Raw genomic sequence first — 26,479 nt, forward strand, 5'->3', positions numbered from 1 at the left:
GTCACAGGTTTCAGAGTAGCAGCCGTGTTAGTCTGTATTCGCAAAAAGAAAAGGAGTACCCGTGGCACCTTAGAGACTAACAAATTTATTAGAGCATAAGCTTTCGTGAGCTACAGCTCACTTCATCGGATGCATTTGGTGGAAAAAGCAGAGGAGAGATTTATATATACACACACACACACACACACAGAACATGAAACAATGGGTTTATCATACACACTGTAAGGAGAGTGATCACTTAAGATAAGCCATCACCAGCAGCAGGGGGGAGAAAGGAGGAAAACCTTTCATGGTGACAAGCAAGGTAGGCTAATTCCAGCAGTTAACAAGAATATCAGAGGAACAGTGGGGGGGGGGGGGGGGAGGGAGAAATACCATGGGGAAATAGTTTACTTTGTGTAATGACTCATCCATTCCCAGTCTCTATTCAAGCCTAAGTTAATTGTATCCAGTTTGCAAATTAATTCCAATTCAGCAGTCTCTCGTTGGAGTCTGTTTTTGAAGCTTTTTTGTTGAAGTATAGCCACTCTTAGGTCTGTGATCGAGTGACCAGAGAGATTGAAGTGTTCTCCAACTGGTTTCTGAATGTTATAATTCTTGACATCTGATTTGTGTCCATTCATTCTTTTACGTAGAGACTGTCCAGTTTGGCCAATGTACATGGCAGAGGGGCATTGCTGGCACATGATGGCATATATCACATTGGTAGATGCGCAGGTGAACGAGCCTCTGATAGTGTGGCTGATGTGATTAGGCCCTATGATGGTATCCCCTGAATAGATATGTGGACAGAGTTGGCAACGGGCTTTGTTGCAAGGATAGGTTCCTGGGTTAGTGGTTCTGTTGTGTGGTGTGTGGTTGCTGGTGAGTATTTGCTTCAGATTGGGGGGCTGTCTGTAAGCAAGGACTGGTCCGTCTCCCAAGATCTGTGAGAGTGATGGCTCGTCCTTCAGGATAGGTTGTAGATCCTTGATGATGCGTTGGAGAGGTTTTAGTTGGGGGCTGAAGGTGATGGCTAGTGGCGTTCTGTTGTTTTCTTTGTTGGGCCTGTCCTGTAGTAGGTGACTTCTGGGTACTCTTCTGGCTCTGTCAATCTGTTTCTTCACTTCAGCAGGTGGGTATTGTAGTTGTAGGAATGCATGATAGAGATCTTGTAGGTGTTTGTCTCTGTCTGAGGGGTTGGAGCAAATGCGGTTATATCGTAGCGCTTGGCTGTAGACAATGGATCGAGTGGTATGATCTGGATGAAAGCTAGAGGCATGTAGGTAGTGTCACAGCAAGCCTTGTCTGTGCCTGCCAGACATAGGCAGCACAAGAACCCTCCAATTTGTATCCAAGTCCAAAACTGGGCCTTATTTCATTAAAATGCCTTTGGATACTCAGATGGAAGACACTATGCACTGCAGTGTACATTGACATGACATCCAATGTCAATTCAAAGTGATATCACACATTTTAAAAATCTGAGACAGATTTGGGGATATGAAGCTATTCACTTCTATGCTGGAAGATGTTGGAAGCTGCAAGCAAACATCTCTGATCTGTGGGGATTTATAGACCTTGTTGAAGCCAATGGGCATGCTAGCAGCCCTTTATTCTAGCTAAAAGGAAGCAGCAACTAAGCTCTTTTAAGGAATATGATGACAGAAAAACTAGAAGCCGCTGGCCAGATACAAGGCCAGAACAGAGGCTGAGCCATGCATGCTGAGGAGTTTCCATGAGGGAAATGCAGGGTCTGGGGCATTCATTGGTTGGAACTGTGTGTGTCGGGACAGAAAGCAGTGAGAAAGCCAGGAGACAGCAAGAGCATGACTAGTAGCATGGACCTAAGAGGAAGCCAAGAGAGCTTTTTTGGGCAGAGTGCTGGATGGAAAGGCAGGTTTGGAATTGTGAGCAAGGAAACTGCCTTCTGCCGTTTGCTTACAAAGAATGTACGAACAGGATTGTGCCAAGAAATACCCGACTCTTATCAATTTCTCCTTGTGGAAACCACCTCCAAGGTCCCAGATTTTGCCTAGCTACTCAAGTCAAAAGGGGCAACAGTATTTTGTGTCCTAATTCATAGTAGGCAAAAGCCACATTATGTAATCACATTATGTAATCATATGGGAGCTGCGGGCGGTCAATGTAAACACTATCTCATGGCCCAACAGCAGATTACCCTGATGGGCTGAAGGTTACCCACCAGTGCCCTAGTTCCTGTCCATTCTGAAAGGCAGAGGAAGAGACACAGAAAGGAGATATAGCAAATTTGTTGGATTTATTGAAAATGACATAAATGCGGGAAAATACACCATAATTCATCAGATATAAATTATTGAGTACATTCTAAAGGTCATTCCCTCAAGATATTGTCCATATCTTATGTGTAACCTGTTTACTCAAGCATTTCTGGAAGCTCAACATTGGCCATTTCAAAGAACTGCAAAATTCAACACAGCCGGGGGGTGGGGGGGAGAGAGATAGACACATCAAGATAGACAATAGGTGCTTGCTAATGCTTGACACACAGATTCACACTTCAGTTAGCCGGGAGTAGCACTGTGTTAAATTGGTAACCAAAACAAAAACAAAAACCTTGCATGAGATTTTTCTCCAATTTATTTTATGCTGTTTTATTCTCAAAGTATTGCCATTCATGAAGTTGTGACCTTAATTTATTATTGTTATTAAACAGATCTGCTTGCAAAGTCAGTTTGTGAGCACAGTGGAGGAAGGGGGGTGGTCACAGGATCACAGCTAGCAACTCTGTGAATGACACAAAGCATGGCAGGGTGTGATGCAGAGAGCTCTACCCCTTTTATGTCCAATGGGCTATAAGCATGGATGGGCTGCATGAGTGCCTTATAAGTGGCTTTAACTTTAGGAGAAAAGGTCCCGCACTTCCAGAATACATGTACTCTGGGAGACACGAATTATATCCAAAGCTACTGCATTTCAGTGTTTGTCTATACATGAAAAGAAAAGGAGTACCCGTGGCACCTTAGAGACTAACAAATTTATTAGAGAATAAGCTTTCGTGAGCTACAGCTCACTAAATATTCTTTAGATACTTCTTGTAACTTTTTTATACTAGGTTTGGTTTTTAAAGGAAATTAAGTAGGATGAAATTTGTCCTGCTGCCCCAGGGAAGGCATACCTAAATTTACACCTCAGCTTAATTTTGAAATATTTCTCACCTGTACAAATATACATTTTATTTTCTAAACCTATCTGGCAATTTCAATTTATTATCTCTGCAAGCAAAGCACTGAGATTTTCTGACATTTGAATTTTCATCTGCACATACATTCTGAACTCTTTCACACAGCCTGAATAGTTTATGTTCTTCAGTATGAAACACGTGCTAAAAAAAGAAAATCACTAGCATTTTGGTTTTCCTTAGCTCTCACAACAATAATGCAAGTTCTCATGTATCATACCACTGCACTGATACACTTGTGCAATATATTAAGCATTGTCTTGAAACTAGCTAGGAAAGGCACATAGTGGTTGTCACTAAAAGGTCAACATTTGCCAGTATTTAGCACACCAGAGATACTGCGGTTACATCCTTTCTAAGTAGAAAGAAAGCTCATGATACTCAGATAGCACATTCAGACAACTGTTACCAAACATTGATTTTTAACTGTAACAGAAATACTAATCCAATCACATAGTGTACCACTATCACTAAAACCACTCAGCAGAGACACAGTGATCACACATACACCTACTATACAGTCTTTGGGTGCAACCCCCAGTGCAGGTGTGTTATTGAATTGTCCTTTCACTTGAAATGCATTTTCAAGATTATGAACACTAAGCAGCTGTCTGAAATGCTGCATGTAACCCAACCTTCTATCAGTTTTAAATTATGGCATCACATATGAAGGAAACACCTGCAGTATTACAATGGCCCCAGCAAAACATTAAAATATTTAAATCATGGAAGGAGATTTTGGTCAGCATTTTATTTTTCCTAAAATGTACTCTTGTACAAATCCCATACCATATTTGGAAGTACTAGAATTGTGTTCCATGTAATATTTTCAAAATGAAGGCCTTCCACATTACTCTCCCACAGAATGTAGTTATGTATAGTGCTCTGAAGAGTTTAGAATGAAAGTGAATTTTGTCATAAGTTAAGAGCAAGTTTACACCGAAAAAAATTGGAAAAAAAATTGTAAAATTTGATATAGTCAGGTAATGCTGTAATTTTAATATACAATCCCTATTACTACTCGGTATAATGGCTTCTCTTTTCTCTGGAAAGAATATGGGCTTCATTATTATGCTTTCATTTCACAGAATTTCCATGCAAAGGGAATTCAACTTGGAGTATGAAGACATTCCAATAGAGAGGTTTCCCCACTCATCTTCTCTTGTGACAGCTTTGTTCTGAAAAATCATCTTTAAAACTTTGGGCTCAGTTATGCCATCAGAAAAGTAGTGCTTCTCTGAGATTCTCTGGCTAATTTATACACAAGAGATGCTTAAATTGGCTCTCTTGTGTAAGTTAATATGCATTGAGAGTTTTATCACTGGGGAAAATGTCAATCAAGTCAAGAAGATGCACACAGAAAGCGAGCACAGATGGTAGGTGAGGACTGCCGAATTTGGAAAATGAGGAAAGAAAGCAATAAAAGAGCTTTATGCTAAGAGCAAGCAACTCCTGTTCTCTCTGCTACCATTTGATCTCCAAGCATTTGTTCCTCTTTGATGTATGTGATTATAAAGAGAATACAGAAAATGGCCGCCCATATAAATCAGAGTTGTAAGTATTCTGGGCTCAATTGTCTCTTGAATTTCTGCCCACAAGAGCTGAAGACAGAAAGTCTACCTGTGACGGAAAATGTCAGTAGGGTTAGGCACCTAGACACCACTTAGAGATAGCCAGCTGGACCCACTTGGGGCTTGCCCAGAACACATGGGCAGTGCATTGACTCAGCACATTTCCCCAAGATCCATGGAGTACAGCTCCTCTGGAGCACTAAAACAATCTAAAGCTGCACCTGAAGGATAGCAATAGTGTAAATATTGTCACAGACTTTCCAAGAGACTAAGTCTCCCTTCGAGTGCAGTCCCTATGGATGCATTAAGGAGCAAATTACAGCCTTTCTGTTCCAGCAAGATAAATCAAGTTCTTTTCCAAGTTAGCTCCTGTACAAGTCCCTTTTGAAAGTCCAGTACAGCTACCACATTATGTGTCATTTTAGGGTTTAATCACATAATGCGTCATTTTAGGGTTTAATCACACAATGCGTTAGCTGCTTTACTCATCTCAGTCCCCCATCCAACATGCACAGATCCTGTAGCTACAAAGTGAAAAATGATTACTAGAAAAGGTATGTCTGAAGCCAGATAATACATTAGATGACAAATTAAGGTCATATTCTTCTACTGGCTGCTTGAAAGTAATGGTGCCAGGTGGGTACATAAACACAATTTCAAAGATCCCACTCACACGCCTCAAAACTTTTCACAAATCAGCTCAAACTGAAATGTTTTCAAATAGGCCTTTTTTAAAGTCTTTAGGATTAAATATTTTGGGGGTCACTTGCATTATGCAGCATAAAGTAGAACTGACTTTATAAAAGGGATGATTAATTCCAAAGGACTAGATTTAGTTTTGCTTACACAGTGCAAACAAATGCATTGGGTTTGTAAAGTTCTCTAATGTGTTCGGCTCTAACTGTCCTGGGTAGACCCTGCTGGTATGCTTTAAAAGGTACCTAGATCACAAGTCCTGTTTCAAAAGCACGATGCTAACATATGCTAAGTACCTTTTAGTGAGCACCAGTAGGGTGCACACAGGGCAGCTAGAGTTCAACACATGGTGCATTTTGCCAGCACGGTGTGGACAAGCCTGTAGTGATGCACCATTGCTTGAATTCTTGTAAAATCAGGGGCAAACTGTTCACAACTGCACAGTTGATGGATCTGAGGCGGTCTTTACACTTTATCCTCTGTTGGCATCAGTGCAAATCTTTGCATGATTTCAAGTTAGTAATATAATTATTTACCCTTCAGAAATATATCTGACCAACTTCAAGGGCCCAGCTGTGCTTTAATGCAGCATTTCTCAAACTGGGATCCGTGGATCCCTGGGGGTTCACGAGGGTACTCCAGGGGGTCCATGGGCCCCGCTGATCAACGCTTGCTCCCCACCCTCCCAGTGCCTCCTGCACACTGCGGATCAGCTGTTCAGCAGCATGCAGGAGGCGCTGAGAGGGAGGGGAAGGAGCAGGGACAAAGCGTGCTTGGGGAAGGGGCGGAATCATCTCCAGGGCCACTGGCCCCACTGATAAACTCTTCCCCCTCCCTCCCAGTGCCTTCTGCATGTCAGGGAACAGCTGTTTAGCGGCATGCAGGAAGTGCTAGGAGGGAGAGGGAGGAACAGGGATGGGACATACTAGGGGAAGGCAGAAAGAGGCAGGGAAGGGGAGGGGCACAGTGGAGTGGGGATGGGAAGAGGTGGGACAGGGGAGGGGCCTTGGGGAAGGAGTGGAGTGGGGGCAGGCCTGGGGCTGAGCAGGGATTTGGGGGGTCCGCAAAATAATTTAAATCAAAATGGGGGTCCTTGGGTTGCTAAAGTTTGAGAACCACTGTTTTAAGGCATTGATCAGCATTATAAGTGGTGTGGAGCTGCAGTGCCCCAGGAGGAGCTCAAGGAGGGGTTGTGCCTCAGGGTGTGTGCACACACTAACTGCATGCATAGGCTGCTGTACGGAAGGAGAAGTACAGCCAAGTGAGTTGGGCACTAGTATGAAACTTGGAAGATCTGGGTTCCCTGTTTTGCCACAGACTTCCTGTGTGACCTTGGGTAGGTCACTTAATCTCTCTGAGCAACTGTCAATTGGTGATAATAGAACTGCCCTACCTCATAGGAATGTGATAAGGATATTACATTAAAGACTGTGAGGAGCTCAGATATTATTCAAAAGACCTGGAGAAACTGACCACCCAGCAGAAACAGTGTGAAAATGGCTATATACAAAGTGCCATGTAACATGCTGTAAAGGAACCTTACCTCATCCTGCCACTGCATCAGTCTCCCTTCTCCTGCTGCCAAGCAAACCACAACATCTGGGGCTTTGTAATTACTATCCCCTTCTGGGGATGGGTTCTTAACATACAATAAACAGTTTCATTCAAAATTAGAAACTCACAGCCACCTTCAATAGGCTCAGCAGCTCTTTGTATCCTTCATGGGCTCCGCAGCTTGTCTGGTCCTTGTGGGCTCCTAATTCCATCTGACAAGTTTTGTTCCTGCAATTCAGTACAGGTAGTTCCTGCCAGGCCTTTTTTGCTGGCTGGTAGAGAGACCTTTCACCCTGACTCTGGGTCACCTGCAAAAGCCTCCATTCAGATCTCTCTCTTCTTTAATATTTCACCAGGGCATCAGACCCCCAGTTCTTTAAGTTTCTCTACCAGGCCCACCCCAGACTGCTGATTTCCCTTGCTCTTCTCTAGCCTCTGGCCTTCTTCCCTCTTCTCTGATGCCTGATGCCCCAGCAAAACCCATCACCTGGAAGGCCACTAATCAGGCACAGACAGGGCTGAGCCCAGCTCCCTTGAAAGAAAGATCCAACCCTTCGTAAACAAACTGGAAACTGGGGAAAAAATAGAGAACAATATTTTCCTTCTCTAATCTCCTTCAGGTTTCAGAGTAGCAGCCATGTTAGTCTGTATTCGCAAAAAGAAAAGGAGTACTTGTGGCACCTTAGAGACTAACAAATTTATTAGAGCATAAGCTTTCGTGAGCTACAGCTCACTTCATCAGATGCATCCGATGAAGTGAGCTGTAGCTCACGAAAGCTTATGCTCTAATAAATTTTGTTAGTCTCTAAGGTGCCACAAGTACTCCTTTTCTTTTAGCCAATCACTGCCTGTTTTAGGGGGGGTGTTGGTTTCATGCCCTAAAGAGCATGTACTAGTTTATAGCAACTAAGAAAAAGCTTCTCCAATTACTACACTAAGGTGGTGCTTGTTTAAAGTGAGTTTCTTCATGTGTGGCATCTTGCTCAACATCTGTTTCTAGTTAGCTCTTTTTCTGAGGTTTGTGTGTGGGTTTCTGTGCTGAATCCATACTTAATTTCAAAACAAGATAGCGTTTTAATGTAGAAGTTCATTTGACTTGTAATAAGAAAAAGTCCACAACACAAACCTGATATTGTGCAGTTTGTATATTGAGATTTAGGGGTTATCACATGGAGATTTTTTCCCCTAATCTGTTGCTTTGATTCCTGCCAGAACATACTCATCAAGCCACTTTACTATAATAACTATGTTATGGGGTAGGCTGAGGTTAGCTTTCTATTAAATCTTTTTTCATCATGTTTCATAAAGTAAGTTTTCTTGGAAAGTGATTACGTGTAACCTTTGTAATTTACATAGTTTATTAACTAAGAATCAGGCCAACATTTAAAATAAACCATTAACACATTTTACTAACAAATCACACTACAAATGATTGCTTTACATCTGAAATAATCTACTCAAGCATGTGCTAATGTAAAAAGATATACACATACTTTAGCTGATTAAGGCATTTTCACATTCAGTGTAACCATTTTCTTGTTTACCATTGTCAGGGTTCCCTCCCCACTCTGAACTCAGGGTACAGATATGGGGACCTGCATGAAAGACCCCCTAAGCTTATTTCTACCAGCTTAGGTTAAAAACTTTCCCAAGGCACAAAATCTCTATTTGGACTGAGGTATGCTGCAACCACAAAGTGATTTAGACAAAGAATCAAGGAAAGGACCACTTGGTGTTCCTATTCCCACAAACTATCCCCTCAAGCCTACAACCTCTTGCCTAGGGAGGCTTGAAAAACAAACAAGGTGAGAACGAACAGACCCTTGGGTTTGAAGGACACTAAAAAACCAATCAGATTCTAAATACAGAGGATTTCCCTCTAGGCAAAACTTAAACGTTATAAAAACCAGGGATAAACCTCCCTCTAGCAAAGGGAAAATTCACGAGCTAAAACAAAAGATAAACTAACACATTTCCTTGCTTTACTTACAATTTGTATAATCTAGATGCTTAATTCAAGTAGGACTTTGGGAGATGTATTTTCCCTGTCCTGATTCCTTGCTGACCCCAAAAAAACAAAACAAAACAAAAACCTTCCCCTACAGATTTGAAAGTATCTTCCCCTATTATTGGTCCTTTTGATCAGGTGCCAAGCAGGTTACCTGAGCTTCTTAACCCTTTACAGGTAAGGAGGGATTTTATGATACCCTTAGCTGTATGTTTATGACAACAATCATATCCCTTGTCCTATAGCCATACACAATCTGCTTTCCGCAACTCAAATTCTACCGCACCTCAACTTTTCAAGAACACACACAAAGCTAGAATCACTCCCATTGAAGTCAATGGGAAAGCTCCCTTTAATTTCAATGGGAGTAGGATTGGATCCTTAATCTGTCAGAATGATTGTACAATACACTCCACTTGAACAATCCCTTTTGGGGGATGGTCAGTATAGAGTTTGCTGATAAACAGTTTACCAAATATTCTTGTTAATTTCACTAATACAACCTAAACAAATTATTGAGCCTTTATTTTATCTTATTTTATTTCAAGTTATACAGAATGTTTATTACTTCACATGCACATGTTCCCAACTCAATTCACTGGACACCCTTTTGTTATACACTATGACCCATGATGGATGAAATTTTGTGCTTGAATTGCAGTGTTGTTGTGGCTGTGTTGGTCCCAGAATATTAGAGACACCAGGTGGGTGACTTAATATCTTTTACTGGACTAACTTCTGTGGGTGAAAGAGACAAACTTTCTAGCTTACACAAACCCGAAGAAGAGCTCTGGGTAAACTGAAAGCTTGTCACTGTCACCAACAGAAGTTGGTCCAATAAAAGAGAATACCTCGCCCACCTTGTGCTTGAATTAGCAGTTCTAATGACAATTTGAGAGTTTTATTGTGAAATCATGAGTCATGCTTAATTCGGAATTCATGCTTAAAGCGGAATTTAATCACATATGGTTAAATTCGCTCTCATTTACACTAGTGTAATTCCATACATGCCAACTCTCACAAATTAATCATGAGAGCTGCGATTTCCAATTAATATTAAGCATGACTCATGATTTCACAATAAAACTCTCAAATGTCATGATTTTGGGTCCAATCTCATGATTTTTGAGGGTCCAACTCATGATTTTTGATCTCTTGAAGTTGGCAATACTGTAATTCTGGATTTATTCCAATGAAGTCAACATTACTGTTTCCCAGGCTTCTCCTTCCCATTGAACAATGTGTTTTGAATATGTTTCTCCACATTCAATTTCAATTTGTATCTATCTGCACATGGTAATTTCTTTGTTGTAAGTTCTCTTGTATTATTTCTCTGTCCTTACAGGTATTTGCAAGCCTTCCAACACCACCACCATCACTGATTTAATATCACATATGAATTTCATTAACAGGTTGATTATTACACCACTGTCACTTCTGGCCATCCACTGCCCAGCAGATAGCAACTTTTAGTTACTATCAACATTGCTGGACTTGAACGAACCACTTACCTAGAATGGAGGCCCAGATTCACAAAGCTTCTTGGGCACCTAACCCCCAGATTTAGGCACCTAAACTTCACTTTTAGACACTACTGGACTCCATAACACCCCCTGCGCACACACACGCACTTGGCTGCTGCCTAACCATATAAGTGCCTAAACTCAAGCAGCACCCTAAATTTTCAGGGTGAAAGTTCCCTAGGCATCTAAGGATCTGCATGCACAGTGCTGCCTCACTCAGGGCATCCAGACACTCCCACCTAAGCCCAAGAGTGAATCACGAACCAGGGAAAGATAGCTGGAGAAACAAGTATCTCACCCTTGGGGCCTGATCTGGCAGCCATATTCAGCGGCCACCTACTGTTGAAAATCTGGCTAAATGATGGTGTTATCCCTCTTTTAGCCCAGTGGCTAGAGCATCCACCTGGGATGTGGGAGACCACCAGTCCTGCCTCTGCTTGAAGGGGAGAAGGGATTTCAACAGGGATCTCCCACCTTTCAGGAGAGTGCTCTAAGCACTGAGCTGTGGGGTACTATGATGTGGGGAATCCCTCAATCTCTCCTGTGGAAACTATTCCACTGTGTAAAGGACACACTCCTCTCCTCAGCATCTCCCAATGGCTAGCTTAGGTGGCTCCCCATCTAGCACACTGGCTTCTGCAGATCACATTCTTAGACATCTGTCTCTCCCTATTCATTGTAGAGAGTCTAGGCACCTAGCTCAGCCTTCATGGATCACAGTGTTATTCCAGTGATTTTCTAGGCACCCACAAGTTAGGTATTGCTCAGCATTACAATGCCTATGGCCAAGTCTACACTACAGACTCACGTTGTTATGTGAGCAAAGTAGTTATACCAACCCTAACCCTCTGTGTAGATAGTGCTATGTTGACGGGATAACTACCGGCTTACAGGGAGGTGGATTAACTAGGCCAACAGGAGAGCTCTCTCCCATCACTGTAGGAGCGTCTTCCCTCATGCACTACAGCAGCATTTTCAGTGTAGACTGCCCTCAGTCCCTTTGTGATGCTGAGGTCTGAAAGACTAAATTTCCTTTGCTAGCCACTTAAACCTCCAAAACCATTAGGCTCTGATTCAACAAGTTATTTTAAGTAGATGCCTAACTTCACACCTGTGAGTTGTCGCATAATGGAATGACTCATGTGCTTAATGCTGGGCAAGTGCTTAAGTAAGGTCCTTGGGGAAGGGACTGTCTTTTGTGCATTCTACCTTTGTTCAGTGCTTAGCACAACTGGGCTGTGGCCTCTATATGCTGCTGTAATAGAAATAATGAAGTACGTTGCTGAAACATAATCACTGGTTTCAGAGTAGCAGCCGTGTTAGTCTGTATTCGCAAAAAGAAAAGAAATACTTGTGGCAAGTCTCTAAGGTGCCACAAGTACACCTTTTCTTCTTGCTGAAACAGTGGAAGTACTTTTTTCCAGAGGTGCCACTTCAAAGCTTCATGAAGTACTGGGGCAGACATTTCATATAGGCCAGCATTTCAGAATGATAGATTGGTGTGTCTTACACAGCACTGTAAAAAAAAAAAAAAAAAAAAGTGGCGAGAGAAAGTTGTGAATAATAGCTTTTGTTTAAGTGTTAGGCAATCTTTGAAATATTTATGTCTGAATAGGATTTATATAAATATTTCCTCAGAAACAGAATATTTCTAGAGTTTCTCTTTGTTGCTTTGAGTTATTTTATTGCTGTATAATGTTTAATACATAAAACACAGGAATAGTTTCATCCAGACTTTAAGCCTGAATTTCAGCCTTTCTAAGGGCAGACACATACCATGAGATAGATTTGCAGACAGTCAGTAACATGTTTTATAACAGATCCTATTTCAACTATATTCAGATAATAATTTTTCTTAAGAAATGTGAAAGAAAATATGCATACCAAGTAACAGATACTGAAGTTAAAGGCCCACATTCTACAAAGTACATAAGTGCACACTTAAGTGTAAGAACCAAGCTCAAGTGCTTTGCTAAATCAGGGTCATAATGAAAATCTTGCAACTCTTACTCATGGATTGGCCTTAGTTACCCAGGTTAGTACACTGAAATTAGTGAGACACCAGTAAGAAACTGCAGCAGAAGGTCCTTTTTTTAAAAAAAAAACACTAAAAATCTTACAAATAAAACATTTAGGAAAAATTCTATGACTATATTCAATTGTATTAGTTATGGTAAAATGCTGAATAAGAGAGTGGATGAGTTTGTGGTCTCTATGCAAACTAGGGGAAGGAAATCCCCCTAACTTGGCTTGGACTTTGTAGCCTCAGGAGGACTTGAGGAAAACTGGGGAACTCTAGTTTCACACTGGGTGGGGTTATCAAAGAAGGAGCTGCTGGGGGTCAGGGTGGAGAAGCAGGGCCTGGAGAGAGGCTCTGAGATTCTAGTCCCTACAGAGCTGGGCAGTTTCATCTGAAACATCCTCATCCCCCACCAAAGAGAGTCTCTCTTTTAAGAGAGATTTAGGCTCCTACATAGCACAGACTCAGGATTGAGTGGGTTTCCTACATATATTCCCCACCTTGAAGCCATGATTCTCAGGGCATGTCTACGCTACAAACTTCAGCCAGCATAGCAATGTTGGTTTTGGCTGTGATTTTTGGTTGACATAGCTGTGACACTGTACTCCATATTCTTCATAGTGATATTAGTATGATATAATTATATCTAAATTATTATGTATTTTATGAAAGATAAGGCATGTGAGGAGTCATTGGAAAGGTTCTGATTTGCTGAATATGATTATCCTATTTGTATGCATGTATCATTTTTGTAACAAAAGTTATGAATATTGACTATGTATCTATGTCACTTGTAGCTATTCCTGGGCAATGCCCACTAGGCAAAAGGCTCTCAGTCTAGATGGCTGGCTGAGAAGGACCCATTCAGGTCAATGAGCCATTAGGAAGAACCAATAGGCCTTAGGAAAAGCTTATCTCCTACCTGGGGAGCCTTCTGAGGATGCTACAGACAGCCTCCAAGTAATGGCTACTGTGACACTACAGGGACATGTGACTAGGTCACCTAGTGCTGGACTCCATTTTGGGATGTCAGTATTTTTCCACTGACTGGCATGGAAACCAAGCTTTGAAACAAAGGGTTCACGCCATATACAAAAGCTATGTAAGGCAGGGGAGTGACATCATATAGGTTCTTTCATTGACACCCCACCCAAGAAGACTCCTGGAAACACCTGAGGAACAAAGACTAAACGGGGGGAAGTGCTGGACACAGGCTAAAGGGATTTTTAGCCTGTAAATAGAACACCTGGGGATTCCAAGCTGTAAGCAAGTGCAGCTTGCCCCTTAAGAATCTTAAGAATCACTTAGGGTGAGATTTTGCTATTCATATCCGATCTATGTAGTATATTAAGTTTAGTTTGCATTTTTTGTTTATTTGCTAGATAATCTGCTTTGATCTATTTGCTTTCCCTTATAATCACTTAAAATCTATCTTTTGTAGTTAATAAACTTGGTTTTGCTTTATCTAAAACCAGTGTATGGGAATCATAACTCAGGGGCAAAAGGCTGTCACATATTTCTCTTCACACTGAGAGAGGGCGAATTTTATGAACTTACTCTGTATAGTTCCCTGTGCAGCATAAAATGGTATAATTTGGAGTTTATACTCCAGAGGGGGTGCATGCCTTAGGAACTGGGAGGTGCCATATCTGGAGCCTCCCCATGTAGGGGCTGGTCAGAGCGTCTGCATGTAACTGCAGCTAGGTGTGTCCCTACCTGTATATGTGCTGGTGAAAGTGCTGGCTGGAGCCAGGAGAGGATGTGGCAGATTGTCACAGCAGTACAGTGTAAAAGGGAGCCCAGGCTGGTGGGTGGAGGGACTCAGTGGTACCCCAGTTCCAGGTGGCACCCTGGGGGGAATCTGTCACAATAGCTGTACTGGGAGAGGTCCTAGTGCAGACACTGTTATACAGGCAAAACTGTGTATTGGCCAGTGTAACTTGTTTTGTTTGCAAAAAGAAAAGGAGTACTTGTGGCACCTTAGAGACTAACAAATTTATTAGAGCATAAGATTTCGTGACCTACAACTCACTTCACTACAGCTCACTGTAGCTCACGAAAGCTTATGCTCTAATAAATTTCTTAGTCTCTAAGGTGCCACAAGTACTCCTTTTCTTTTTGCGAATACAGATTAACATAGCTGCTACTCTGAAACCTTGTTTTGTTTGGAGAGTCTGGGGCATTTTACTGAACCAATACAAAGTGAAACACTTGGAGCACTTTGCTATATGGTACACTGGAATTCCTGTACCAGTATAGCACTCCTCCTGTAGACAAACCTTAGGCCATGAGGGACAAACTGACAGGACTGACTGGATGGGCATAGCTCAGAAATGTCTCATTGAAACATAAACAGCCAAACCCTGTTCCTGAAAACTGTCAGCACATGAGTGCTAAAATACAAGGAGTTCCCTTCCTGAGTGTGACTCAAGGCAGTGGAGTGTATCTGAAACATTAGCAAAGTTAACATGGTTTTCTTCTTGGATCTCCTTGGTTTTGGTTTGCTTGAGACAGCACATTTTACCCCCTGGTGTCTGGTTTGTCATTCTACTTCCTTTAGAGGCTGCAGGAGTTTCGAATATTAGAGACCATCTTCAATTCTCAGCAAATAATACTTTAAAACCCAAGTGTTTATCTTCAATTTGTATTTATATTTCAATTTCATGAGGACTTAAAGCGACATAAATGTCCCATAAAATTATTTATTGTATTTATTTATAGCATTCCTATCACTGTAATAGAGCAGTTGTTACTGTGGTGGGAGCTGGTAGCAGTAGAAAATGAAAACAACTATTCCTAAAAAAGACAAAAATACATAAATGAGGACTGGTATAATCATCAAATATACAAACTAGGACATCACATCTTTTCCATAAGAACTCCACTTTTCTGGATTATCTGCCTTTAATAAATATTCTAATAAATTGCTGCAAAACTTTGTAAGAAAAACTGAACTCATAAGATTTTCAGCCTATTTTCCAGACCAAATGAGATTTAGATAATTTTTGATTTATATTGGAATATCAGCCTTTGATGTTCACCCATCACTAGCTATGACACCTGTGGGGGTGAATTCCACAGAAACAAGTAAAACAAGAAAGAAGGAGTATTTCACTGCAGTTGAATAACTTTTCAGAACCTACAGTACATTTTCTGATATATAGACAGACTGTAACCAACAAAGTTAAGAACCGACCAAGAGGTAGGAGGATAGAAAGAAAACTTCTAAGAAAATTCCCTGAGAGGGATACACAGATCAAAAGGTTTCAAAGGTTTGTTAAATGTAGAAAATACCGAGTTAACCCAGAGCAATACTTTCTATTTAGAGGACTATGTTAAATGAGAAACAAAAAGGCCAAGATACATGATTTAAAGGAGAAGACATTAGTGTCTTTTGAACCTTGTTTGAAAATAATTTGAGAGAGATAAGGAGAATATAATCTGAAGGATTTGGAATAATTTGTACTGATCTTGCACAAAGATCCAAAATGACTAATGAAATATATGTCCCATTTCAGAAATGCCCCCAAGTAAGGCCTAAATAATCCTTAATGGAATCAGTGAAACACCGAGAATGCGGGGATGGTTCAACATAGAAAGACCATGTGGAAATCAATCCAAGCTGCTAAAAGAGGCAGATCAATGGCATCAGTGCTGAGGCAGAGTGGAGCTGGGGCTGGAGCTGAAGCCAGGAGTGGTGAGCAACTGGGGCCAGCCAAGGGGGGACCCTGGGCAAAGGGCCCAGTGCAGAAAGACACCCCCAGCTACGGGTCCTTGCAGGCCAGACTGAGAGGGGGATCTTAACCCGATGGGGGGCTCACACTGGGAAGAAGGGTCCCACCACCCAAAGCCCGGAGGTGTGTGGTCACCACCAGAGCAAGTGTCCAACCCACAGCATCCCTGCAGTACAGCCAGGGCCTGAGAAGGCGGCCTGGGACCTACAAGGAACAGACTGTGAACTGTCCTGATGTTCCAGAGACACTGTTTGTGAAGTTCCCTGCCACAGAGCGGGGTGATGTGTTTTCCTTTAACCTTTTCCCATTTTTCCTTATTCTTCTTTTTAATTAATTGTTGATTAAATAACTTGCATTTGCTTTAACTTATATGTAATGATCAGTGAGTCAGAGAAGTGCCCAGTGCAGAGAGAGTACCCCAGAGTGGGGACACCCTAACCCCTGTCCTAGGTGACAGCAGCAGGGTTGGGGGTCGAGCCCCCCAGGAATCCTGGGCCCAGCCTTGTTGGGGTTACAAGGACTCTGCCAGATAGGAGAGTGGAAGGGGAGCTGTCAAGGGCAGGGAGACCTCTTGGTAAAGGAAGTGGGAGCGAGGACTCAGATCCTTTTGGTAGCCCACCTCACAGAGTAGTGCAGAAGCCAAGAAAGTTCCCCACAATAGCAGGACCATTCCCCCGCATACAACTATATAGGAACCTTGTACATTTTTATGCACATGAACATGAAACTATGTCACCTTATTTTTGTATGTCAGGTGCATAATCTCTGTAATCATGCCTATAATGAATATTGGCTTTATTTTTTAGAAATCTATCATTTCATTCATTATTGGAAAGACATTTTTTCAAGATTCGCTGGATCAATTGGGGCTTGATCCCACAGACACTTATTCACATGGACAGGCCTTACTCGTGTGGCAGTGAAACACCACTGTGCAGAGAGAGCCAGCACAATGCCTATGCTCCATTTAAATCCCACCTTTGCATAGGGATGAATTTCACCTGTGAGTTAGTGCCACTGACTTCTCTGGGATTACTAGTGTGAGAAAGATTTTGCATGATAGACTCTTACTAAGGAGACTTAATTTTATCTAATTAGTCGTTATGGTGCTAGTACAGCTCTTTTTATTCATAAATTATATTTATGATCATCCAGTATGAAAACTGCACTGTTATTCTATCCAGCATCATGTATTCACTGTTATTGTAAAAGGCACCTCTTAAATAAAAGCATGATGCAAACATTGACTACTTAAGAAAAAATGTTGCACTATTGGGTAGAAGCATCTAATTAGCCACAGAGACAAGGTAGGTAAGGTAATATCTTCTGATGGTGGAAGGGACAAGCTTTTGACCCTCACAGAGCTCTTCCTCAGGTCTGGAAAAGGTAACCAGTATCCAAACTAAATATAATGTGGGACAGACTGTAAGCATCAGGAGTTCACACATGTTGTAGAAGACCGCTTTGTTAGATGAGCCTGGCAACTTAAATTCATAACTCTGCTGGACACTAAAAGCCATGGATTTAACGGAGACACTGGATGTATGGCTCATTACAACAATTATGCTGCTGCCTACTATCCCTCCATTATCCTATGACTGCAGAGGCGTTAATTCCCCACTTCATTTCAAGTAGTGTCCTACAACATGTGTCAACTTATTATGTTTAACTTCTGTCCCACCTGGTATTTTGCTTGGACATTCTGGTTACACTCTCCAGACCTGAGGAAGAGCTCTGTGAAGGTCAAAGCTTGTCCCTTCCAACAACAGAAGTTGGTCCAATAAAAAAAGATTACCTCGTGCCCCTTGTCTCTCTCATATCCTGGGACCAACACAGTTGTGGTAACATTACAAACAATAAATTTCCCATAATCATTCTTGTAATGCAGGGATCGGCAACCTTTGGCACGTGGCCCATCAGGGAAATCTGCTGGCGGGCTGGGATGGTTTGTACCTGCAGCATCCACAGGTTCGGCCGATCGCAGCACCCACTGGCTGTGGTTCACCGTTTCAGGCCAATGGGGGCTGCGGGAAGCAACAGCCAGCACATCCTTTAGCCCACGCCACTTCCTGCAGCCCCATTGGCCTGGAACGGCGAACAGCAGCCAGTGGGAGCTACGATTGGCTGAACCTGTTGTAATGGAACATTAAACTCTATTATACTGTTCAGTGACTATGTGGTGCTGTGTGTAAAACATTTATTTTAATGAACTTCAGCCATTAATGCTCGCAAAGCATTAAATGATCTTATGATGAACATATCTGGTGTGTATAAGCAAGCTCTGTAGCCAGTCCATATATTGTACAGAGGAACATGACATGGTGTCCAGAGTAAACTAAGAATAGGAAGAGAACAAAAATAGCAACAAAGGTTGCAGACAAAAGGAACAAAAAAACCAGAGTGCAGGATCTGATCAACATACCACTCTTCAACGCCCCAGAAAACTTAAGCTTTGACAAACTTTCAAAATGGACAGACTGGAAACAGTATTTTGAAAGATTTTGCATTGTTACCAAGATATACAAAGAAAACTGGAGATATACAGGTATTGTCTTTAATTTATGCTATGGAGAAGCTAGCAGAGCATATATTTAAATCCTTTGACTTTACTGAGGATAGTCACAAAAATGACTATGAAAGCATCTTTGAAGCATACTTTATTTCTCAAAGAAATGTGGTTTATGAAAGAGCATGTTTCCACCAAAGAATTCAAGACCCAGGGGAAGATGTTGTTGAATGTTTTATAAGAATTCTGCCTACATTGGTTGAAAACTGTGATTTGGGGAAAACAATACATGAAAATATCAGAGACAGGCTGGTTACTGGGTTAGCAGATAAAAATCTTTCACAGCAGCTACAACTGTAGAGAGATTTAATCCTAGGCACAGTTTACAGATAACAATACGGTCTAAATTAGTCAAAACACCCCTTTATACACCCTGTGACATTTCACTCCATATGTTTTATGGAACTATGCTTATGAGTGTGAATATGATGTAACTAGAATATGCTTTATTCAAAAGGTCTCTTGTAAGGTATCATAACAAAGGTTATAACCTACTGAATATATTCCTCCTATTTGTATGCATGTATCATTCTTGTATCTGAAGCTAGAAATATGAAGTATAACTCTGAAGTCCTATTGTTATTATGCAAAGTGTGGGCCATTAATGGTGGCTTAAAATCTTGATGGCTCCCATTGACTAGGACAATTGGTTGTAAATGGTTTATTTACCTGCAAGCCTTCCTGTGTACATGTGGGTCAACCCAGGAAGAATGGAGACCAGGGGTCTTACAGTGACATGTGACCATGTCACCTGATAATGAAATCCATCTTAAATCTGGTACTTTTCCATTTAGAAGGAGAGGTGGGGACCCAGAGAGTCAAAAGATTCCTGCCTTGTGCCAAAGCTATAAAAGGGGGTGGAGCAGGACAAAAGGGGCTGCCAGTCATGATTAAACCCCTGCTTACCACCTGAAATGTCTGCTGGAACTAACAAAGGACTATATCGGGGAAAGGATTGGGACCAGACTAGGAAGGAGTCTAGCCTGTGAAAGAAGACTATTGGGTGAGGGTGAGATATTACCTGTAATCTGTTTCTTAATGTATTAGGCTTAGACTTGCGTGTTTTTGCTTTATTTTGCTTGGTGACTTACTTGTTCTGTCTGTTATTACTTGAAACCACTTAAACCCTACTTTTTATACTTAATAAAATCACTTTTGTTTATTAATAAACCCAGAGTAAGTGATTAATACCCGAGGGAGCAAACAGCTGTGCATATCTCTCTATCAGTGTTATAGAGGGCAGACAATTTATGAATTTACCCTGTACAAGCTTTATACAGAGTAAAATGGATTTATTTGGGGTTTGGATCCCTTTGGGAACTAGGTGTCTGGGTGCTGGAGATGGGTAACCTGCTGAGCTGTTTTCAGTTAAGTCTGCAGCTTTAGGGGCATGGACCAGACCCTGGATCTGTGTTGCAGCAGGCTAGTGTGTCTGGTTCAACAAGGCAGGGTTCTGGAGTCCCAAGCTGGCAGAGAAAATGGGCTCAGAGGTAGTTTCAGCAAATGAGGTGACAGTCCCAAGGGGGTCTCTGTGACTGAACCCGTCATACACCCCCAACCCCCTCACACACATAGTCTGTACACACATGCACACATGCTTATTCTTCCTCACCCCCTCACACACACACACACACACACACACACCTTATACACCCCCACACCATTCACACATGCAGCCCATACACATATCCTTAAACATCTCCCACATCCCCTCACACACACAGCCTGTACACACATATATACATAGAGACACACACCTTGTACACCCCCACGAGTATACAAACACAGTCTTTACACACGTGTTCACATAGACACACACATACCCCTTTTATATATACCCACAGACCTCACACATGCAGCTATATATACATACTTTGCACACACACACATACACACACACAACCCTTATATACTTTCACACACAGACACACACACAGACACACACACACAGGTATGCACACAACTTCTGACCTGAGGAAGAGCTCTGTAAGCTCAAAAACTTGTCTATTTCAGAAGTTGGTCCAATAAAAGATATTACATCACTCACCTTTTCTCTCTCAGACCCTGGGACCAACACAGCAACAAAAACACTGCATACAATATTAAAAGATATAAACAGATACTTGAGTGTTAAAAGTCATTATCATAAAACCCATGAGGCAAGGAGCGAGAACTCCTGGGCTAAGGGGGATAAATTCCAGCCTACATGCACAAGATGTAGAAAAAGTCATAGTTCAAGAAATGATGTTTCCACCAACGTAGGCATGTCCAGCTAGAGGCTCACAGTGTAATACATACTTGAAATATGTACATTTGAGTTGCCTGCCCCTAAATCCAGCCCTGTCTGAGTGTGAGAGAAAAAATGAAGGAAGGGAAAGATTCATATTCTGAAACTGAAAACCATGTACAGTATAATGACAAAACACATATCTCAGTTTTTCCCACAATTATGTCTCCACACTCAGGAGACAAGGAGCATATTTACACCTTTATTAGAGTAAAACAGGCTCTAGGACAGTGGTGAACAAGATCCATGAAGTCATAACTTAAGGAATCTGGACCTGTAGTTTTCCATTCACATAATATCACTGTACAAAACATATTTCAACCAGTTTTTCAAAATGTTTTTCCTAAGAATAGCACCAGGCTGTGAGCTCTAGAACTTCTGTAGGTGTGGGAAGTGCCAGGTCATCCTGTTCTGAAGATTATCTCCATGAATCAGATTTCGGAGAGTATCTTACAAATGGAAATAAGAGAGTTATTCATAATTGCAGACATTCAGTACTAACAAAATAGTCTCTTTTAAATTAGCCTCCCTCCTGCACAGACCTCAGAAAATATTGTATTTTGTGGCCTTAGTGAGGCCTCCTAAAGAGAAGTAAGTGGCAGATATGCAATTTCACTACTGCTAAACAAATGGTTTAAAGAATTATAGAGGTCATATTGTACCCTAATGAAAAAGGTTGAGTCATCACAGAACAATGTGAAGTATTTTGCTGGCTAGGACTGCCAACTTATACAAGTATACAATGTGGTTGTAGCCATGTCAGGTCCAGAATAATAGAGAGACAAGGTGGGTGAGGTAATATTTCTTCTGCACTTCAAACAATCCCCCAACCTCATCATCAGAAGCAAGCTCACCAAGACATACCGATTGAATGTGGCACCAGATCTTGCCAAAACAACAGGTGCAAAACCTGCAGACATATCTCCACTGCTACAACAATCAACACTTCCCACAATATATCTTTCAAGACCCATGGGTCCTACACATGCCTATCACAATATGTGGCATACCTCATCCAGTGTCCTAAATGTCCCAATAATAACTGTGTGGGTGAAACCAATCACTGTGCTCTCATATGAACTCACTCAGGAAAATGATAAAAGACAAAAACACATCACCTGTGGGTGAACACTTTTCACATCTGATGAAGTGAGTTTTAGCCCACGAAAGCTTATGCCCAAATAAATTTGTTAGTCTCTAAGATGCTACAAGGACTCCTCATTGTTTTTACTTTTCACAAAGTGATCACACTATATCTGACCTACTAGTCCACATCCTCAAAGGAAACCTGCACAATACTTTCAAAAGATGATTCTGGAAGCTTAAATTCATAACTTTGCTAGACACTAAAAATCATAGTCTTAATAAAGACACTGGATTTATGGCTTATTACAACAATTTATAACCCACTACCCCATCCTTTTTATCCTATGACTACAGATGTGTTAACAGGCCACTTGACCTTGAATGGTCCCTTGAATAGACTATGTACTAACTACTTATGTTAAATTATCTGTTCCACCTTGCATTGAGCTGGGACATGCTGAGGGCAAGATTACAGTTAAAAAGCTGTATTGGCACAAACCACCGATACAGCACTTGAACAAAGATGCTCTAAACCAATGGGAGAGAGCTCTCCTGTCAGCATATCTAATCCAGCTCCGCAGGAGGCGGTAGCTATGTTGGCAGAAGGGGCTCTCCCATCAACATAGCACTGTCTACGTGCGGGGTTAGATAGTTATAACTACTTCGCTCAGGAGTGTGGGTTTTTCACACCCGGAGAGACATAGTTATACCGTTATAGGTCTGTAGTGTAGACCAGACCTCAGTACCTTTCTCAGACGTGAGGAAGAGCTCTGTGTAACTCATAAATTTGTCTCTCTCACCAACAGAATTTGATCCACTAAAAGATATTACTTCACCCAACTTATACAAAGTCTTTTCCATCTGAAATAAAGTAGCAGACTTGGATAACCAAAATACTGTCACATAAAGGTCTTGTCTACACTATACAACTACATCAGCTGACCTGGTTGCAACATGATGTTAATTTGTTGTGTGGACAAGACTTTATCCATGTTCCATTACCACTTTTATGAGTCAGACATGACTTCAACATGGTTACATTACCTGATTACAGTATTGTCTACACTATCAATTGTAACAGGGTCAGGAGACAGTTGCAGAATTAATTATGTATTGATCAATTTGTGCCACACCAACATTTTGCTTGATACTGTACAGAATAGTCCTCACCCTGATGAGCTTCTATTTGATTGTAGTATGGACAGAGGCTAATGAACTCATTCCTGAGGTACAGGAACAAGGCCTCCAGCCAGATAATTTAAAATATCTTCCCAATATAGCTTCAAGGAGGTTGTAAATTGTAGTGTACCAGCCTGATTTATTTTCATGATCTCATAGATCTTGGCCATGAAAGCACCATGAAAATCCTGATTTTACATTCTTGTGCCCCAAAGGAAAAAAAATTAGAAAAGAGTGAAGAGAAATGATGGGGGGGAGGAGGGTGTAAAAGAGAGAGAGAGAGAAAGAGAGAGAATCGTTTTCTCTTTTGGACCATTTGTATTATTCTATGACTTGCGCAATCTACAGCTGAAAAAGACCTATTAGCCTGTCCAGTGTAGGATTTTTCCCTATTTAAGTAATTTAATTTTTTGTCCAATCTATCTTTAAATGTGTCAACCAATGGAGCTTTCACCATTTTCTTTAAGAGGTAACTTCACAGACTCATAGATCTCACTGTGACAAAGATTTTCCACATATTCATAGGCAGTGAGTTCAGTCACACTTCAGGGAGGCTAGCCCGCTGCTCCAGCCATTCGACCCCACTTCCCCCTCCATAGCCATAGCCATGAGTCCCCCTCTGGGGCTGGAGCCCCAAGCCCCCCTTAACCGTACCCCCCCACACACAGCCACAGGAGCCCTGGGCCAGTAGGAGCCCTGAGCCCCCCTGCCCAACCTGCTTGGAAGAGCCCCGGGCTGGCCGGTCTAGTGCAGTTTGTACCACTACACCTGAGCCGCCACAGCCATGCCTCCCCTCCATAGACCCCAAGCCACCCCACAGGAATATTCAAAACCTCTTCTCTTCTTCTCTCTTCCGGGAGAAGAACCTGAGCTTTTGATATGCACCATGCAGGTTCTGGGGCTGCTGAGGAGGCAGTATGTGTTCCTTAGCTTCCCGGGTTCATCAGTAATCTCCCTGGAGTCCAGGGAGATTACTTAGTAACCCAGGAGGCTGAGTAGCACATACTGTTGCCTCAGCTGCCCTGGAACCTGCATGGAACGTAATAAAAAACAAAAAATTTCCCCTGCCAAACCCGCAATTGTGGTCTGGGGGCAGAAGCTGTGCTAGGGGAGGCTGAGCCTCCCCTGGCCTATTATACCCATTACCCATGCATATATTCAGTTGAAATTTTCCTGGTCTTAATTCCATTTCATCACCATGGTTTTCCCCTCTTTCACTACCAGACGCTAAATAATCCTTATTACTTACTGCTTAAACCCTTCAGCTATTTACAGACTGTTGAATGTCACTCTTCCCCACTGGGCCCCCCATCTCACTTGTTGCCTGCTCTCTATGAGCCCCACTGTCCACCCTACACACAACCCTGCCTGGAATCCTTTTACTGTCCAGAGTAAATTCTGGGTCTGTGCCTGGTAGGATGCTACTAATGAGATGATCCAGCTCATCATACAACAGGCATGCCAGCAGGGAATTACTAAACTGGGAATTATGGTCCTTTATCTTTCAATAGGTCCTCTTAATCCCCTTCATCTTCTCCCTACATTATGGTCCAGTAGATTTGATTCCCAACTCAGTCAGTTTATTAGAAATGTCATTGTAAAGCTTTGTATTTCAGTTCTTTCTCCCAAAGCAGTGGTAGCCTCACACTGAAGAACCACCAACACCTTCGTGTCAGCTTTTGGCCAGCTGGGAAGAGTTAGGCACCTAAGGATGGGATCCACAAAGCCAGCAAACTGAGTGGGAAACCACCTAAACTAGACAATAGAAAATGCTGAGGAGAGGGATGTGGCTTAAGCCCTGCCCCTCAAAGAGATTTAGGCACCTCCTTTCACTTGGTGCCTCTCCTGGAATTAGCTGCCTAAGACAGGTCAGTCTTTTTTTTTTTTTTTTTTTTTTTGCAAAAGGAGAGGAGATGGCACCTCCTATCCCTTATAATTGATAGCCCAGGAGTTACAACACTCACCCAGAGATAGTCCTCACTCTGCCTGAGTCAGAGCAGGTACTTGATTACAAGTCTCCTACTGCCCTACTCCTACTGCTCTCACCACGGGTCTATGAGGTATTCTAGGGAGGCAACTCTCCATGTCTCCTGTTGGAACAGCTTCATCAGAAGAGACAGAGTGGGGGATTGAATTTAGGTGTCTCACATCCTGGGTGAGTGCTCAATCCACTAGACTAAAAGTTGCAAGGGAGGTACCGCTGGTGACCACATTTTGTGCAGCATACGATCCAATTGGTGGCCTCTCAACACAATTACTGGATTGGGCTCCACAGATAAGATAGTCAGGGCAATGGCTAGTTTGAAAATCCTGTTACGGGTTGTCCAGCCTGGAAGCTGTTGGAACTGCTGTGACCCCTAACTATTCAGCTGGGTTGGCCTCTCCCCTACTCTGCTGGTGACTTACGGCCAGCCCCCTCCGGACCCTCTGATTACCCAACATGACAGCAGGTGGTGCCACACATCCAACTGAGTCACCTAAGTGCTTTAGCTAAGCCACTCATGGATCAACAATAAAGGCACCAGCCAATTTCCTAGCTCCCCAGCCTTGCACCCCTACTGGAGTATACCAGAATTATAGAATCTTGCACTGCACAGGGTTCTGTACGGTGCAAGCTCATTAAATCAGTTTGTTCCCCACTCAATGTGGGGAAGATATGCACCAAGCCTTTGTTAAAGGAGCTGAGATTTCCCCAAACACATCATTCAAAAACTGGTTAAGAAAAAGCATAAAACAAGTTTTTTTAACTACAGATAGATTTTAAGTGATTATAAGTGATAGCAACAGATCATTATCTAGAAAATAAACAAAAACACAATCTAAGTCTAATATACTCCACAGGATTTGAATCAGTGTTTCACTCTGTTAGATAGTACAAGCAGTCCATCAACCTTCCATACACTGGCTAGAAATCCCTTTAGCCTTGGACCAGCACTTCCCCCAGTTCAGTCTTTGTTCCTCAGATCTTTCCAGGTGTTCTCTGGTGTGGGCAGTGAGTCCTAGTCATGTCGTCACTTCCCCCAGTGTAGTTTTTCCATATGGCAGGAGCCCCT

The 26,479-nt window shown here is 42.1% G+C and overlaps 1 long non-coding RNA gene across 1 annotated transcript; it reads left to right on the forward strand.

Moving 5' to 3' along the window:
- The first annotated feature begins 521 nt into the window (after positions 1 to 521).
- On the forward strand, positions 522 to 26,056 carry LOC122456567. The gene is made up of 4 exons (XR_006275502.1): positions 522 to 533; positions 638 to 656; positions 6,354 to 6,356; positions 25,945 to 26,056. It is a non-coding gene; the product is annotated as an uncharacterized LOC122456567 (long non-coding RNA).
- The last annotated feature ends 423 nt before the right edge of the window (positions 26,057 to 26,479 follow it).

This window comes from Dermochelys coriacea, chromosome 1, assembly GCF_009764565.3.
Source record: "Dermochelys coriacea isolate rDerCor1 chromosome 1, rDerCor1.pri.v4, whole genome shotgun sequence".
Taxonomy (NCBI): Eukaryota; Metazoa; Chordata; order Testudines; family Dermochelyidae; genus Dermochelys; species Dermochelys coriacea.